The sequence below is a fragment of the Saccoglossus kowalevskii genome, chromosome 9 (assembly GCF_978046115.1).
Source record: "Saccoglossus kowalevskii chromosome 9, keSacKowa6.1, whole genome shotgun sequence".
NCBI classification, from domain to species: Eukaryota; Metazoa; Hemichordata; class Enteropneusta; family Harrimaniidae; genus Saccoglossus; species Saccoglossus kowalevskii.
Genome location: NC_140649.1, coordinates 15,361,902 through 15,374,561, shown reverse-complemented (window position 1 = coordinate 15,374,561; position 12,660 = coordinate 15,361,902). Strand labels below are relative to the sequence as shown.

General features: G+C 40.0%; 11 non-coding genes across 11 annotated transcripts; all 11 read left to right on the top strand.

Moving 5' to 3' along the window:
• The first annotated feature begins 1,181 nt into the window (after positions 1-1,181).
• Positions 1,182-1,253, top strand: TRNAE-UUC (transfer RNA glutamic acid (anticodon UUC)). The gene has a single exon. It is a non-coding gene; the product is annotated as a tRNA-Glu (tRNA).
• A 498-nt stretch (positions 1,254-1,751) lies between these two features.
• TRNAE-UUC (transfer RNA glutamic acid (anticodon UUC)) lies at positions 1,752-1,823 on the top strand. The gene has a single exon. It is a non-coding gene; the product is annotated as a tRNA-Glu (tRNA).
• Positions 1,824-2,320: 497 nt separating this feature from the next.
• Positions 2,321-2,392, top strand: TRNAE-UUC (transfer RNA glutamic acid (anticodon UUC)). Its single transcript has one exon. It is a non-coding gene; the product is annotated as a tRNA-Glu (tRNA).
• A 1,351-nt stretch (positions 2,393-3,743) lies between these two features.
• Positions 3,744-3,815, top strand: TRNAE-UUC (transfer RNA glutamic acid (anticodon UUC)). The gene has a single exon. It is a non-coding gene; the product is annotated as a tRNA-Glu (tRNA).
• A 498-nt stretch (positions 3,816-4,313) lies between these two features.
• TRNAE-UUC (transfer RNA glutamic acid (anticodon UUC)) lies at positions 4,314-4,385 on the top strand. Its single transcript has one exon. It is a non-coding gene; the product is annotated as a tRNA-Glu (tRNA).
• Positions 4,386-5,846: 1,461 nt separating this feature from the next.
• TRNAE-UUC (transfer RNA glutamic acid (anticodon UUC)) lies at positions 5,847-5,918 on the top strand. Its single transcript has one exon. It is a non-coding gene; the product is annotated as a tRNA-Glu (tRNA).
• Positions 5,919-7,665: 1,747 nt separating this feature from the next.
• Positions 7,666-7,737, top strand: TRNAE-UUC (transfer RNA glutamic acid (anticodon UUC)). The gene has a single exon. It is a non-coding gene; the product is annotated as a tRNA-Glu (tRNA).
• A 1,637-nt stretch (positions 7,738-9,374) lies between these two features.
• TRNAE-UUC (transfer RNA glutamic acid (anticodon UUC)) lies at positions 9,375-9,446 on the top strand. The gene has a single exon. It is a non-coding gene; the product is annotated as a tRNA-Glu (tRNA).
• Positions 9,447-11,363: 1,917 nt separating this feature from the next.
• On the top strand, positions 11,364-11,435 carry TRNAE-UUC (transfer RNA glutamic acid (anticodon UUC)). The gene has a single exon. It is a non-coding gene; the product is annotated as a tRNA-Glu (tRNA).
• A 497-nt stretch (positions 11,436-11,932) lies between these two features.
• Positions 11,933-12,004, top strand: TRNAE-UUC (transfer RNA glutamic acid (anticodon UUC)). Its single transcript has one exon. It is a non-coding gene; the product is annotated as a tRNA-Glu (tRNA).
• A 498-nt stretch (positions 12,005-12,502) lies between these two features.
• TRNAE-UUC (transfer RNA glutamic acid (anticodon UUC)) lies at positions 12,503-12,574 on the top strand. The gene has a single exon. It is a non-coding gene; the product is annotated as a tRNA-Glu (tRNA).
• The last annotated feature ends 86 nt before the right edge of the window (positions 12,575-12,660 follow it).

Sequence of the window (12,660 nt, the reverse complement as noted above, 5' to 3'; positions counted from 1 at the left end):
TTGTGTTTTCCCGATAAATAGGAAACGCCTTCATACGTCAACGTCCCATATGTCTAGTGGTTAGGATTTGGCGCTTTCACCGCCAAGGCCCGGGTTCAATTCCCGGTGTGGGAATACCTGTTTTAGATTCCTGGTCAGTTGCACATCGCAGCTTGTATAAAATTCTCAAAGACAATTTAATTAAAAGATATAAATTGGCCACTCGTATTTGTTGCCTTATTACAAGAGAATATATAATACACGACTTGCATTTCATGTCACAAGCATCCGATTGTATGCCATACTTGTGTTTTCCCGATAAATAGGAAACGCCTTCAAATGTCAACGTCCCATATGGTTTAGTGGTTAGGATTTGTCGCTTTCACCGCCAAGGCTCGGGTTCAATTCCCGGTGTGAGAACACCCGTTTTAGATTCCTGGTCAATTGAAGATCGCAGCTTGTACAAAATTCTCAAAGACAATTTAAATAAAAGATATAAATTGGCCTGTCGTATTTGTTGCCTTATTACAAGAGAATATATAATACACGACGTGCAGTTCATGTCACAAGTATCCTATTATATGCCTTACTTGTGTTTTCCCGATAAATAGGAAACGCCTTCATACGACAACGTCCCATACGGTCTAGTGGTTAGGATTTGGCGCTTTCACCGCCAAGGCCCGGGTTCAATTCCCGGTGTGGGAATACCTGTTTTAGATTCCTGGTCAGTTGAACATCGCAGCTTGAATAAAATTCTCAAAGACAATTTAATTAAAAGATATAAATTGGCCTCTCGTATTTGTTGCCTTATTACAAGAAAATATATAATACACGACGTGCAGTTCATGTCACAAGTATCCTATTATATGCCTTACTTGTGTTTTCCCGATAAATAGGAAACGCCTTCATACGTCAACGTCCCATATGTCTAGTGGTTAGGATTTGGCGCTTTCACCGCCAAGGCCCGGGTTCAATTCCAGGTGTGGGAACACCTGTTTTAGATTCCTGGACAGTTGAACATCGCAGCTTGTATAAAATGCTCATAGACAATTTAATTAAAAGATATAAATTGGCCTCTCGTATTTGTTGCCTTATTACAAGAGAATATATAATACACGACGTGCAGTTCATGTCACAAGTATTCTATTATATGCCTTACTTGTGTTTTGCCGATAAATAGGAAACGCCTTCATACGACAATGTCCCATATGGTCTAGTGGTTAGGATTTGGCGCTTTCACCGCCAAGGCCCGGGTTCAATTCCCGGTGTGGGAATACCTGTTTTAGATTCCTGGTCAGTTGCACATCGCAGCTTGTATAAAATTCTCAAAGACAATTTAATTAAAAGATATAAATTGGCCACTCATATTTGTTGCCTTATTACAAGAGAATATATAATACACGACTTGCATTTCATGTCACAAGCATCCGATTGTATGCCATACTTGTGTTTTCCCGATAAATAGGAAACGCCTTCAAATGTCAACGTCCCATATGGTTTAGTGGTTAGGATTTGTCGCTTTCACCGCCAAGGCTCGGGTTCAATTCCCGGTGTGAGAACACCCGTTTTAGATTCCTGGTCAATTGAACATCGCAGCATGTACAAAATTCTCAAAGACAATTTAAATAAAATATATAAATTGGCCTCTCGTATTTGTTGCCTTATTACAAGAGAATATATAATACACGACGTGCAGTTCATGTCACAAGTATCCTATTATATGCCTTACTTGTGTTTTCCCGATAAATAGGAAACGCCTTCATACGACAACGTCCCATATGGTCTAGTGGTTAGGATTTGGCGCTTTCACCGCCAAGGCCCGGGTTCAATTCCCGGTGTGGGAATACCTGTTTTAGATTCCTGGTCAGTTGAACATCGCAGCTTGAATAAAATTCTCAAAGACAATTTAATTAAAAGATATAAATTGGCCTCTCGTATTTGTTGCCTTATTACAAGAGAATATATAATACACGACGTGCAGTTCATGTCACAAGTATCCTATTATATGCCTTACTTGTGTTTTCCCGATAAATAGGAAACGCCTTCATACGTCAACGTCCCATATGTCTAGTGGTTAGGATTTGGCGCTTTCACCGCCAAGGCCCGGGTTCAATTCCAGGTGTGGGAACACCTGTTTTAGATTCCTGGACAGTTGAACATCGCAGCTTGTATAAAATTCTCAAAGACAATTTAATTAAAAGATATAAATTGGCCACTCGTATTTGTTGCCTTATTACAAGAGAATATATAATACACGACGTGCAGTTCATGTCACAAGTATCCTATTATATGCCTTACTTGTGTTTTCCCGATAAATAGGAAACGCCTTCATACGACAACGTCCCATATGGTCTAGTGGTTAGGATTTGGCGCTTTCACCGCCAAGGCCCGGGTTCAATTCCCGGTGTGGGAATACATGTTTTAGATTCCTGGTCAGTTGAACATCGCAGCTTGAATAAAATTCTCAAAGACAATTTAATTAAAAGATATAAATTGGCCTCTCGTATTTGTTGCCTTATTACAAGAAAATATATAATACACGACGTGCAGTTCATGTCACAAGTATCCTATTATATGCCTTACTTGTGTTTTCCCGATAAATAGGAAACGCCTTCATACGTCAACGTCCCATATGTCTAGTGGTTAGGATTTGGCGCTTTCACCGCCAAGGCCCGGGTTCAATTCCCGGTGTGGGAATACCTGTTTTAGATTCCTGGTCAGTTGCACATCGCAGCTTGTATAAAATTCTCAAAGACAATTTAATTAAAAGATATAAATTGGCCACTCGTATTTGTTGCCTTATTACAAGAGAATATATAATACACGACTTGCATTTCATGTCACAAGCATCCGATTGTATGCCATACTTGTGTTTTCCCGATAAATAGGAAACGCCTTCAAATGTCAACGTCCCATATGGTTTAGTGGTTAGGATTTGTCGCTTTCACCGCCAAGGCTCGGGTTCAATTCCCGGTGTGAGAACACCCGTTTTAGATTCCTGGTCAATTGAAGATCGCAGCTTGTACAAAATTCTCAAAGACAATTTAAATAAAAGATATAAATTGGCCTGTCGTATTTGTTGCCTTATTACAAGAGAATATATAATACACGACGTGCAGTTCATGTCACAAGTATCCTATTATATGCCTTACTTGTGTTTTCCCGATAAATAGGAAACGCCTTCATACGACAACGTCCCATACGGTCTAGTGGTTAGGATTTGGCGCTTTCACCGCCAAGGCCCGGGTTCAATTCCCGGTGTGGGAATACCTGTTTTAGATTCCTGGTCAGTTGAACATCGCAGCTTGAATAAAATTCTCAAAGACAATTTAATTAAAAGATATAAATTGGCCTCTCGTATTTGTTGCCTTATTACAAGAAAATATATAATACACGACGTGCAGTTCATGTCACAAGTATCCTATTATATGCCTTACTTGTGTTTTCCCGATAAATAGGAAACGCCTTCATACGTCAACGTCCCATATGTCTAGTGGTTAGGATTTGGCGCTTTCACCGCCAAGGCCCGGGTTCAATTCCAGGTGTGGGAACACCTGTTTTAGATTCCTGGACAGTTGAACATCGCAGCTTGTATAAAATGCTCATAGACAATTTAATTAAAAGATATAAATTGGCCTCTCGTATTTGTTGCCTTATTACAAGAGAATATATAATACACGACGTGCAGTTCATGTCACAAGTATTCTATTATATGCCTTACTTGTGTTTTTCCGATAAATATGAAACGCCTTCATACGACAATGTCCCATATGGTCTAGTGGTTAGGATTTGGCGCTTTCACCGCCAAGGCCCGGGTTCAATTCCCGGTGTGGGAATACCTGTTTTAGATTCCTGGTCAGTTGCACATCGCAGCTTGTATAAAATTCTCAAAGACAATTTAATTAAAAGATATAAATTGGCCACTCATATTTGTTGCCTTATTACAAGAGAATATATAATACACGACTTGCATTTCATGTCACAAGCATCCGATTGTATGCCATACTTGTGTTTTCCCGATAAATAGGAAACGCCTTCAAATGTCAACGTCCCATATGGTTTAGTGGTTAGGATTTGTCGCTTTCACCGCCAAGGCTCGGGTTCAATTCCCGGTGTGAGAACACCCGTTTTAGATTCCTGGTCAATTGAACATCGCAGCATGTACAAAATTCTCAAAGACAATTTAAATAAAATATATAAATTGGCCTCTCGTATTTGTTGCCTTATTACAAGAGAATATATAATACACGACGTGCAGTTCATGTCACAAGTATCCTATTATATGCCTTACTTGTGTTTTCCCGATAAATAGGAAACGCCTTCATACGACAACGTCCCATATGGTCTAGTGGTTAGGATTTGGCGCTTTCACCGCCAAGGCCCGGGTTCAATTCCCGGTGTGGGAATACCTGTTTTAGATTCCTGGTCAGTTGAACATCGCAGCTTGAATAAAATTCTCAAAGACAATTTAATTAAAAGATATAAATTGGCCTCTCGTATTTGTTGCCTTATTACAAGAGAATATATAATACACGACGTGCAGTTCATGTCACAAGTATCCTATTATATGCCTTACTTGTGTTTTCCCGATAAATAGGAAACGCCTTCATACGTCAACGTCCCATATGTCTAGTGGTTAGGATTTGGCGCTTTCACCGCCAAGGCCCGGGTTCAATTCCAGGTGTGGGAACACCTGTTTTAGATTCCTGGACAGTTGAACATCGCAGCTTGTATAAAATGCTCATAGACAATTTAATTAAAAGATATAAATTGGCCTCTCGTATTTGTTGCCTTATTACAAGAGAATATATAATACACGACGTGCAGTTCATGTCACAAGTATCCTACTATATGCCTTACTTGTGTTTTCCCGATAAATAGGAAACGCCTTCATTCGACAACGTCCCATATGGTCTAGTGGTTAGGATTTGGCGCTTTCACCGCCAAGGCCCGGGTTCAATTCCCTGTGTGGGAATACCTGTTTTAGATTCCTGGTCAGTTGAATATCGCAGCTTGTATAAAATTCTCAAAGACAATTTAATTAAAAGATATAAATTGGCCTCTCGTATTTGTTGCCTCATTACAAGAGAATATATAATACACGACTTGCAGTTCATGTCACAAGCATCCGATTGTATGCCATACTAGTGTCTTCCCGACAAATAGGAAACGCCTTCATACGTCAACGTCCCATATGGTCTAGTGGTTAGGATTTGGCGCTTTCACCGCCAAGGCCTGGGTTCAATTCCCGATGTGAGAACACCCGTTTTAGTACTCTGGTCAGTTGAACATCGCAGCTTGTATAAAATGCTCATAGGCAATTTAATTAAAATATATAAATTGGCCTGTCGTATTTGTTGCCTTATTTCAAGAGAATATATAATACACGACGTGCAGTTCATGTCACAAGCATCCGATTGTATGCCATACTCGTGTTTTCCCGATAAATAGGCAACGCTTTCAAATGTCAACGTCCCATATGGTCTAGTGGTTAGGATTTTGTGCAGTTCATGTCACAAGCATCCGATTGTATGCCATACTTGTGTTTTCCCGATAAATAGGAAACGCCTTCACACGACAACGTCCCATACGTCTTGTGGTTATGATTTGGCGCTTTCACCGCCAAGGCCCGGGTTCAATTCCAGGTGTGGGAACACCTGTTTTAGATTCCTGGACAGTTGAACATCGCAGCTTGTATAAAATGCTCATAGACAATTTAATTAAAAGATATAAATTGGCCTCTCGCATTTGTTGCCTTATTACAAGAGAATATATAATACACGACGTGCAGTTCATGTCACAAGTATCCTATTGTATGCCATACTTGTGTTTTCCCGATAAATAGGAAACGCCTTCATACGACAACGTCCCATATGGTCTAGTGGTTAGGATTTGGCGCTTTCACCGCCAAGGCCCGGGTTCAATTCCCGGTGTGGGAATACCTGTTTTAGATTCCTGGACAGTTGAACATCGCAGCTTGTATAAAATGCTCATAGACAATTTAATTAAAAGATATAAATTGGCCTCTCGTATTTGTTGCTTTCATACAAGAGAATATATAATACACGACGTGCAGTTCATGTCACAAGTATCCTATTATATGCCTTACTTGTGTTTTCCCGATAAATAGGCAACGCTTTCAAATGTCAACGTCCCATATGGTCTAGTGGTTAGGATTTTGTGCAGTTCATGTCACAAGCATCCGATTGTATGCCGTACTTGTGTTTTCCCGATAAATAGGAAACGCCTTCATACGACAACGTCCCATATGGTCTAGTGGTTAGGATTTGGCGATTTCACCGCCAAGGTCCGGGTTCAATTCCCGGTGTGGGAACACCTGTTTTAGATTCCTGGTCAGTTGAACATCGCAGCTTGTATACAATGCTCATAGACAATTTAATTAAAATATATATATTGGCCTCTCGTATTTGTTGCCTTATTACAAGAGAATATATAATACACGACGTGCAGTTCATGTCACAAGTATCCTATTGTATGCCATACTTGTGTTTTCCCGATAAATAGGAAACGCCTTCAAATGTCAACGTCCCATATGGTTTAGTGGTTAGGATTTGTCGCTTTCACCGCCAAGGCTCGGTTTCAATTCCCGGTGTGAGAACACCCGTTTTAGATTCCTGGTCAATTGAACATCACAGCTTGTACAAAATTCTCAAAGACAATTTAAATAAAAGATATAAATTGGCCTCTCGTATTTGTTGCCTTATTACAAGAGAATATATAATACACGACGTGCAGTACATGTCACAAGTATCCTATTATATGCCTTACTTGTGTTTTCCCGATAAATAGGAAACGCCTTCATACGACAACGTCCCATATGGTCTAGTGGTTAGGATTTGGCGCTTTCACCGCCACGGTCCGGGTTCAATTCCCAGTGTGGGAATACCTGTTTTAGATTCCTGGTCAGTTGAACATCGCAGCTTGAATAAAATTCTCAAAGACAATTTAATTAAAAGATATAAATTGGCCTCTCGTATTTGTTGCCTTATTACAAGAGAATATATAATACACGACGTGCAGTTCATGTCACAAGTATCCTATTATATGCCTTACTTGTGTTTTCCCGATAAATAGGAAACGCCTTCATACGACAACGTCCCATATGGTCTAGTGGTTAGGATTTGGCGCTTTCACCGCCAAGGCCCGGGTTCAATTTCCGGTGTGGGAATACCTGTTTTAGATTCCTGGTCAGTTGAACATCGCAGCTTGAATAAAATTCTCAAAGACAATTTAATTAAAAGATATAAATTGGCCTCTCGTATTTGTTGCCTTATTACAAGAGAATATATAACACACGACGTGCAGTTCATGTCACAAGTATCCTATTATATGCCTTACTTGTGTTTTCCCGATAAATAGGAAACGCCTTCATACGTCAACGTCCCATATGTCTAGTGGTTAGGATTTGGCGCTTTCACCGCCAAGGCCCGGGTTCAATTCCAGGTGTGGGAACACCTGTTTTAGATTCCTGGACAGTTGAACATCGCAGCTTGTATAAAATGCTCATAGACAATTTAATTAAAATATATAAATTGGCCTCTCGTATTTGTTGCCTTATTACAAGAGAATATATAATACACGACGTGCAGTTCATGTCACAAGCATCCGATTGTATGCCATACTTGTGTTTTCCCGATAAATAGGAAACGCCTTCATACGACAACGTCCCATATGGTCTAGTGGTTAGGATTTGGCGCTTTCACCGCCAAGGCCCGGGTTCAATTCCCGGTGTGGGAATACCTGTTTTAGATTCCTGGTCAGTTGCACATCGCAGCTTGTATAAAATTCTCAAAGACAATTTAATTAAAAGATATAAATTGGCCACTCATATTTGTTGCCTTATTACAAGAGAATATATAATACACGACTTGCATTTCATGTCACAATCATCCGATTGTATGCCATACTTGTGTTTTCCCGTTAAATAGGAAACGCCTTCAAATGTCAACGTCCCATATGGTTTAGTGGTTAGGATTTGTCGCTTTCACCGCCAAGGCTTGGGTTCAATTCCCGATGTGAGAACACCCGTTTTAGATTCCTGGTCAATTGAACATCGCAGCTTGTACAAAATTCTCAAAGACAATTTAAATAAAAGATATAAATTGGCCTCTCGTACTTGTTGCCTTATTACAAGAGAATATATAATACACGACGTGCAGTTCATGTCACAAGTGTCCTATTATATGCCTTACTTGTGTTTTCCCGATAAATAGGAAACGCCTTCATACGACAACGTCCCATATGGTCTAGTGGTTAGGATTTGGCGCTTTCACCGCCTAGGCCCGGGTTCAATTCCCACTGTGGGAATACCTGTTTTAGATTCCTGGTCAGTTGAACATCGCAGCTTGAATAAAATTCTCAAAGACAATTTAATTAAAAGATATAAATTGGCCTCTCGTATTTGTTGCCTTATTACAAGAGAATATATAATACACGACGTGCAGTTCATGTCGCAAGTATCCTATTATATGCCTTACTTGTGTTTTCCCGATAAATAGGAAACGCCTTCATACGTCAACGTCCCATATGTCTAGTGGTTAGGATTTGGCGCTTTCACCGCCAAGGCCCGGGTTCAATTCCAGGTGTGGGAACACCTGTTTTAGATTACTGGACAGTTGAACATCGCAGCTTGTATAAAATGCTCATAGACAATTTAATTAAAAGATATAAATTGGCCTCTCGTATTTGTTGCCTTATTACAAGAGAATATATAATACACGACGTGCAGTTCATGTCACAAGTATCCTATTATATGCCTTACTTGTGTTTTCTCGATAAATAGGAAACGCCTTCATTCGACAACGTCCCATATGGTCTAGTGGTTAGTATTTGGTGCTTTCACCGCCAAGGCCCGGGTTCAATTCCCGGTGTGGGAACACCTGTTTTAGATTCCTGGACAGTTGAACATCGCAGCTTGTATAAAATGCTCATAGACAATTTAATTAAAAGATATAAATTGGCCTCTCGTATTTGTTGCCTTATTACAAGAGAATATATAATACACGACGTGCAGTTCATGTCACAAGTATCCTATTATACGCCTTACTTGTGTTTTCTCGATAAATAGGAAACGCCTTCATTCGACAACGTCCCATATGGTCTAGTGGTTAGTATTTGGCGCTTTCACCGCCAAGGCCCGGGTTCAATTCCCGGTGTGGGAATACCTATTTTAGATTCCTGGTCAATTGAACATCGCAGCTTGTACAAAATTCTCAAAGACAATTTAAATAAAAGATATAAATTGGCCTCTCGTATTTGTTGCCTTATTACAAGAGAATATATAATACACGACGTGCAGTTCATGTCACAAGTATCCTATTATATGCCTTACTTGTGTTTTCCCGATAAATAGGAAACGCCTTCACACGACAATGTCCCACATGGTCTAGTGGTTAGGATTTGGCGCTTTCACCGCCAAGGCCCGGGTTCAATTCACGGTGTGGGAATACCTGTTTTAGATTCCTGGTCAGTTGAACATCGCAGCTTGTATACAATTTTCAAAGACAATTTAATTAAAAGATATAAATTGGCCTCTCGTATTTGTTGCCTCATTACAAGAGAATATATAATACACGACTTGCAGTTCATGTCACAAGCATCCGATTGTATGCCATACTTGTGTTTTCCCGATAAATAGGAAACGCCTTCATACGGCAACGTCCCATATGTCTTGTGGTTAGGATTTGGCGCTTTCACCGCCAAGGCCCGGGTTCAATTCCAGGTGTGGGAACACCTGTTTAGATTCCTGGACAGTTGAACATCGCAGCTTGTATAAAATGCTCATAGACAATTTAATTAAAAGATATAAATTGGCCTCTCGTATTTGTTGCCTTATTACAAGAGAATATATAATACACGACGTGCAGTTCATGTCACAAGTATCCTATTGTATGCCATACTTGTATTTTCCCGATAAATAGGAAACGCCTTCAAATGTCAACGTCCCATATGGTTTAGTGGTTAGGATTTGTTGCTTTCACCGCCAAGGCTCGGGTTCAATTCCTGGTGTGAGAACACCCGTTTTAGATTCCTGGTCAATTGAACATCGCAGCTTGTACAAAATTCTCAAAGACAATTTAAATAAAAGATATAAATTGGCCTCTCGTATTTGTTGCCTTATTACAAGAGAATATATAATACACGACGTGCAGTTCATGTCACAAGTATCCTATTATATGCCTTACTTGTGTTTTCCCGATAAATAGGAAACGCCTTCATACGACAACGTCCCATATCGTCTAGTGGTTAGGATTTGGCGCTTTCACCGCCAAGGCCCGGGTTCAATCCCGGTGTGGGAATACCTGTTTTAGATTCCTGGTCAGTTGAACATCGCAGCTTGAATAAAATTCTCAAAGACAATTTAATTAAAAGATATAAATTGGCCTCTCGTATTTGTTCCCTTATTACAAGAGAATATATAATACACGACGTGCAGTTCATGTCACAAGTATCCTATTATATGCCTTACTTGTGTTTTCCCGATAAATAGGAAACGCCTTCATACGACAACGTCCCATATGTCTAGTGGTTAGGATTTGGCGCTTTCACCGCCAAGGCCGGGTTCAATTCCAGGTGCGGGAACACCTGTTTTAGATTCCTGGACAGTTGAACATCGCAGCTTGTATAAAATGCTCATAGACAATTTAATTAAAAGATATAAATTGGCCTCTCGTATTTGTTGCCTTATTACAAGAGAATATATAATACACGACGTGCAGTTCATGTCACAAGTATCCTATTATATGCCTTACTTGTGTTTTCCCGATAAATAGGAAACGCCTTCATACGGCAACGTCCCATATGTCTTGTGGTTAGGATTTGGCACTTTCACCGCCAAGGCCCGGGTTCAATTCCAGGTGTGGGAACACCTGTTTTAGATTCCTGGACAGTTGAACATCGCAGCTTGTATAAAATGCTCATAGACAATTTAATTAAAAGATATAAATTGGCCTCTCGTATTTGTTGCCTTATTACAAGAGAATATATAATACACGACGTGCAGTTCATGTCACAAGTATCCTATTGTATGCCATACTTGTATTTTCCCGATAAATAGGAAACGCCTTCAAATGTCAACGTCCCATATGGTTTAGTGGTTAGGATTTGTCGCTTTCACCGCCAAGGCTCGGGTTCAATTCCTGGTGTGAGAACACCCGTTTTAGATTCCTGGTCAATTGAACATCGCAGCTTGTACAAAATTCTCAAAGACAATTTAAATAAAAGATATAAATTGGCCTCTCGTATTTGTTGCCTTATTACAAGAGAATATATAATACACGACGTGCAGTTCATGTCTCAAGTATCCTATTATATGCCTTACTTGTGTTTTCCCGATAAATAGGAAACGCCTTCATACGACAACGTCCCATATGGTCTAGTGGTTAGGATTTGGCGCTTTCACCGCCAAGGCCCGGGTTCAATTCCCGGTGTGGGAATACCTGTTTTAGATTCCTGGTCAGTTGAACATCGCAGCTTGAATAAAATTCTCAAAGACAATTTAATTAAAAGATATAAATTGGCCTCTCGTATTTGTTGCCTTATTACAAGAGAATATATAATACACGACGTGCAGTTCATGTCACAAGTATCCTATTATATGCCTTACTTGTGTTTTCCCGATAAATAGGAAACGCCTTCATACGACAACGTCCCATATGTCTAGTGGTTAGGATTTGGCGCTTTCACCGCCAAGGCCCGGGTTCAATTCCAGGTGCGGGAACACCTGTTTTAGATTCCTGGACAGTTGAACATCGCAGCTTGTATAAAATGCTCATAGACAATTTAATTAAAAGATATAAATTGGCCTCTCGTATTTGTTGCCTTATTACAAGAGAATATATAATACACGACGTGCTGTTCATGTCACAAGTATCCTATTATATGCCTTACTTGTGTTTTCCCGATAAATAGGAAACGCCTTCATACGACAACGTCCCATATGGTCTAGTGGTTAGGATTTGGCGCTTTCACCGCCAAGGCCCGGGTTCAATTCCCGGTGTGGGAATACCTGTTTTAGATTCCTGGTCAGTTGCACATCGCAGCTTGTATAAAATTCTCAAAGACAATTTAATTAAAAGATATAAATTGGCCACTCATATTTGTTGCCTTATTACAAGAGAATATATAATACACGACTTGCATTTCATGTCACAAGCATCCGATTGTATGCCATACTTGTGTTTTCCCGATAAATAGGAAACGCCTTCAAATGTCAACGTCCCATATGGTTTAGTGGTTAGGATTTGTCGCTTTCACCGCCAAGGCACGGGTTCAATTCCCGGTGTGAGAACAACCGTTTTAGAACTCTGGTCAGTTGAACATCGCAGCTTGTATAAAATGCTCATAGGCAATTTAATTAAAATATATAAATTGGCCTGTCGTATTTGTTTCCTTATTTCAAGAGAATATATAATACACGACGTGCAGTTCATGTCACAAGCATCCGATTGTATGCCATACTTGTGTTTTCCCGATAAATAGGAAACGCCTTCATACGACAACTTCCCATATGGTCTAGTGGTTAGGATTTGGCGCTTTCACCGCCAAGGCCCGGGTTCAATTCCCGGCGTGGGAACACCTGTTTTAGATTCCTGGTCAGGTGTACATCGCAGCTAGTATAAAATGCTCATAGACAATTTAATAAAAATATATAAATTGCCC